Source organism: Lipotes vexillifer, unplaced genomic scaffold (genome assembly GCF_000442215.2).
Source record: "Lipotes vexillifer unplaced genomic scaffold, Lipotes_vexillifer_v1.1 scaffold439, whole genome shotgun sequence".
Classification (NCBI taxonomy): Eukaryota; Metazoa; Chordata; class Mammalia; order Artiodactyla; family Lipotidae; genus Lipotes; species Lipotes vexillifer.
Genome location: NW_006798732.1, coordinates 1,080,891 through 1,086,492, shown reverse-complemented (window position 1 = coordinate 1,086,492; position 5,602 = coordinate 1,080,891).

Genomic DNA, 5,602 nt, shown 5'->3' with positions numbered 1-5,602 from the left:
GTCCAGGATAACCACCACTCTTTCCTTTGCCCCCCATGTCACTCCCCACGTTTCCAGTGTGCTCACTACACTAAAGCTGTGTCCACATTTACAGCTCATTTTACACCGATAACATCTGGGGAGAAAACGTCCCTTGGCACAAGCCCCGGGACCCTTCTCTGAGGGTGTCGCTTCTGAGAAGCATCCCCAGGGTGCTCCCAGCAAGGACTCCAGAGCCCTCCAGACAGATGGTGTGCACTGCTCAGTCAGAGGGTTCATTCTTCTGCTGAGCTTTCCCACTTTCAAAGGCTTTCCTTACTTAGACTGTTCACCTCCTATAAGATCTATTGCTGAGAGGCAGTAAAGAGTGCGGCAAACACAAAGTGAGAGGTTTGTGTTTTGCACAAGTTGAGAGAGGATGGTCCTTTTTGCAAGAATGAAGACAAGAGGCATCCCCCCAGGACCAGATGTGGGTCCCTGAAGGGCTGCCCACAGGCCACTCCCTTGCAGCCCCGGCCTGCCTGGAGGGCGCAGTGACCCCAGCATCCCGCCTTCCCTCACAGCCCTGGGATACGAGGTTGGGGCAAGGAACGGATTCAGGAAGCGGGGCTTAGTACCAGGGATATGGGCACAGGGGCCACGCTGTGGGGCAGATGAAGAGAGATAAAGCTACGGGATGTAACTGGTGGGATCAAGCCAGAAGTCCCCAGGCACTCAAAAGACAAGTTTCCAGTTGGAACCAGAGTTTTCCTCCTTCTACCTGGCCGTGCCCAGGGATCACGCCTAAGCACCTGCCTGCTCGATTCTAGTCTTAGCAGCAGCTGGAAAGGATAGCAGGGAGGGGCCCGAGGTTGCAGCCTCCCCGGCTTTGTGCCTGGGATTTCTCAGGGAGCCCGTCCCCTCCCTGGAAGCTTGAGAAGGGGAGGGGTGAGGGGAGGGGAGGAAGGGACCTTAATGAAAGGAGACTGGGTGAAAGAGGAGGGCCCCAGACGCCTCTGCTGCTAGTATACAGCCTGCTTTCCACGCGCGGGGGTGGGCGTGGGAGTGGGTGGGGGCCAGGGGGCGGCCCAGCGGTGGAGCCCGAATCAAGGGCCTCTCAGTGTCTGAGCACCTTCTAAGGCCAGGCCTGTGGGAGACGCTGGGAGGGGGACCGAAAGTGCAAAATGGGACGGTTCACGCCTCTTCAGAGGGACATCAAAATGCTAACGATTAAATTTGAGTAGAATTTTAGATGATTCTTTCTTCTTTTTCTTTTTTTTTTTTGCGGGGGAGTGGCACATCCTCATTTTCTCAGTTTTTTATAATGAACATAAATTACTTATATGATGAAAAGCTACTTAAACTATTATAACTATTTTTTATTTTAATTTGTTTTTTAGTTCAAGACATGATCCCTGCTCCAGCGGAGCTTAGTTGGATTATGAAACTAGAGTGAAGCACCTAAGCCCACGTGTGACCAAGTTCTGAGGGTGCGCTGCACAGCCTGGGCTTCCGGGGGTCACAGGGTGGGACAAGGGGTGCCGTCACCGAGAGGTCTTCTCAGAGGACTCCCCGCCCCTCTGACTCCTGGGTCATTATTCTGTACAGGCAGGTGATGGATAGGTCCCCGCCCAATCGGAATTTGAGTTTGACTAGCTGACGAGGAGGAGGGCGGACTCCAGCACGCAGAGGCAGGGCTGGAGCAGTGCGCCTGCGGGGGGGGGGGGGGGGGGGCGGGTCCCGCAGTCCCCCCGGCCCCGCCCTGCTCCTCGCCCCGCCCCCTCCCCCGCAGCGCAACCCTCGCCCCGCCATTGCGTCTGGCCGCTTCTTCCCACGTGGGAGGCGGCATCTCAGGGCCGAATTCAGAACGGCTCAAGCGGTGCAGCCTTCTTTAAGCCGAGCAAACCACCAACCTCGGGATTCAGAGACTTCCCGAGGGGTGTGCCGGCTCCAGATGGAAGGGACTCAATTTCCAGATTCTCACGTAGGGGAACAAAATTTTCCACTTCAAAGTGTCCCTTTGGCGGCTTCCCTGGCGGCGCGGTGGTTGAGAATCTGCCTGCCAATGCAGGGGACACGGGTTCGAGCCCCGGTCTGGGAGGATCCCACATGCTGCGGAGCAACTGGACCCGTGAGCCACAACTACTGAGCCTGCGCGTCTGGAGCCTGTGCTCCGCAACAACAGAGGCCACGACAGTGAGAGGCCCGCGCATCGCTATGAAGAGTGGTCCCCGCTTGCTGCAACTAGAGAAAGCCCTCGCACAGAAACGAACACATAACACAGCAAAAAAACTTAATTAATTAACAAACTCCTAGTCCCAACATCTAAAAAGAAAAAAAGTTCAAAATCCTGTTTAAAAAAAAAAAAATGTCCCTTTGGCATATGGATTACTCTGAGCTGAAAACAATCAAGGCCCAAAAGCCTCAGGAAGAACTTCCACCCGCTCCCTTAGCCTCCTAGAGTGTAGACAAGGGGCCTGATCCATCAAGGGAGCATCACCATAGGTAACTACAGTAGAAACCAGGTGTGTAGACAGGGGAGGAACCCAGCAAAGTCTGTTTGTTAAATTCCTCTCTGCGCCCCCTTGTCTCTGCTGGCTTAGGAAACATTTACTTACCAAACATTTGCTTTTCTGTCTCCATGTCAATTGTCCCCTCCCCTGTGAAGTCCCAAACCACTACTAGCCCAACATCCTCTTTCATCTTTAAGTGAAGATGGTATTTAAGGCGAGGGCTTCAGTCATTTGACGAGTTACTCGGTTTTCCTGGGTCTCTCCTATATATGCATGTTATTAAACTTTTTTTTGATTCTCTCCTGTTGATCTGTCACGTGTCCGTTTAATTCTTAGACCAGCAGGAAGAACCTAGAAGGGTAGAGGAACATTTCTTCCTCCCTGACATCAGCCTCCAAATGTAGCCCTTTCTAAAATATTTGCAGAACACACTCCTGGGGGAAACATCAAGCCAGTTCTAATTTTTACCTCCTTTTCACACTCTTTATGAGAACAGGTCACGTCCTTCCCCATCCCAACTCTCACTACAGGGTTAGTCTGGGGTATATTTGTCATTGCTTGTTGCATAAAGTATTACCCCAGACTTAGTGCCTTAACACACAGGTATATGATCTCACGGTGTCTGTGGGTCAGGAGTCCCCGTGTAGCTTAGCTAGGTCCTCTGCTCAGGGCTGCACTCAGGTGCCTTCTGGAGCTGGGGTCTCATCGGAGGCTCAGCTGGGGAAGGATCCACTTCCAAGCTCCTGTTTTGGCAGGTTCGGCTCCTTGCGGGTTGTTGGATTGGGGGCCTCAGAGCCCGGCTGGCTGTCGCCTGCAGGCTGCCCTGTGTTCCCTGCCACGTGGGCTTCATTAAAGCCAGTGAGGGAGGGAGTCTGCTGGGAAGATGGAAGTTGCAAGCTTATGTAACAAAACTGACACCCCAAAACCCTTCCCATATTTCATGGGTTAGAAGCAAGTCACGGGTCCCACCCACATGCAGGGAGGGGATTACGCAGTGTGTGGACACCAGGAAGTGGGATAAGTGGAGGCCACCCTAGGGTCTATCTGCCGTACTGGATACCAAAGGAAGACAGTTAGGGGGATACTGGCATCAGCAAGATGTCTTTTTTTTTTTTTTTTTCCTTGCGTTATGCGGGCCTCTCACTGTTGTGGCCTCTCCCATTAGCGGAGCACAGGCTCCGGACGTGAAGGCTCAGCGGCCATGGCTCACGGGCCCAGCCGCTCCGCGGCATGTGGGATCTTCCCGAAACGGGGCACGAACCCGCGTCTCCTGCATTGGCAGGCGGACTCTCAAGCACTGCGCCACCAGGGAAGCCCCAAGATGTCTTTTAATGAAGGCACTGCGACACCCCTAACCATCTCATCAAAGATACTTTTCCAAAAATGTTTACCTCTTATATTTAATAATTATTTTAATCGAAGCTTATTACAATGTATTTGTTTTTGTTTGTTTTGTTTTTTGTCTTTTGCGGTACGCGGGCCCCTCACTGCCGTGGCCTCCCCCGCCGCGGAGCACAGGCTGCGGACGCGCAGGCTGAGCGGCCATGGCCCACGGGCCCAGCCGCTCCGCGGCATGTGGGATCCTCCCAGACCGGGGCACGAACCCGCATCCCCTGCATCGGCAGGCGGACTCTCAACCACTGCGCCACCAGGGAAGCCCAATGTATTTGTTTTGATCACATGTAGATTAATGTTAAAATGATAACTAAATCCCGAAGAAATAATTTTTTAATTTCCACTTTTGTTCATATTTCTGTAACAAAGACGTATAGTGGGCAATTAATGAAAGATTTTCTTTCTTTTTTTAAATCAATTTATTTTTGGCTGCGTTGCATCTTCGTTGCTGTGCGCAGGCTTTCTCTAGTTGCGGCGAGCAGGGGGCTACTCTTCGTTGCGATGCGTGGGCTTCTCATTGCAGTGGCTTCTCTTGTTGCGGAGCACGGGCTCTAGGCGCGTGGGCTTCAGTAGTTGTGGCTTGCGGGCTCTAGGGCACAGGCTCAGTAGTTGTGGTGCACGGGCTTAGTTGCTCCGTGGCATGTGGGATCTCGCCGGACCGGGGCTCAAACCCGTGTCCCCTGTATTGGCAGGTGGATTTTTAACCACTGTGCCACCAGGGAATTCCCTGAAAGATTTTTCAATCATAAAAATATTTTCTCTTGGAATAAGATCCTGTATGGAAGAGGAATGGAAATACAATTTAAAGATAATAAATTTCCAACACCTAGAGAAGTGAATTTGGTATGTTTTTTAAATGCGTGATAGTAGACCTAAAATCACTATAGCTTTTCCCTTTCATTAGATATATTTTAAAGAGTGATGAACTGTTTTATTTTAAAAGGCCGACATTTGCATTCTGCTGGAAATTCTACTTTTGCAGCTATTTAAACTTATGCAGAGAGAAATTCAGCTGTCAACTTAAAAATGTACATAAAGGAACATAGTTTTTTGGGAAAATTTTAGCAAAAAGATTGGAAGACAAGAGAATTTAGGGTTACTGGGGCCAATGGGCTAAAGGATGAAAATCCATCACTGCTGTGGTATTGTATTAAGAAAAATCCCAGGATTTTAATCTGTTGCTGCACGTGCTTCCCTGAAACAAGATGAACCCCTTGGTTCTGCTCGCTCTCCCCAACTTTTTTTTTTTTTTTCGGAAACCAATTGAAGTTGTATTGACACCAACTACATTACTCTTCTTAGTAGCCTTACGGGGATGGATAAAGTGGCTTGACCCAAGATAACACTGATTAGACTTACCAATGTTACTTTTGAATAAAACCAACCCTATTTTCCCCAAGGTGGCTTAGATTTCATAATGGTCACAAACTAATACTACAAATAAAACATTTAAAATTTTGATCCAAGCCTTTTCTATCCTCCCACACTTGAAAGGTACCTGATGAACACCGATTTCCCAATCCTAGCATCACTAGCTTACAAACCTTAGGGTTAAAAACTCCCTTCTCATTTACCTAATGTTCAATTTCCATCAGTTTCAATATACACTAGTGTGAATACCATGACTATTTTGCATAAAGTTAAGTATTCTACAGATCACAGAGTCATGGGATTGAACCAGGAGCTCGCACCATTTTTTTTTTTTTTTTGCACTAAACGGGCCTCTCACTGCGGTG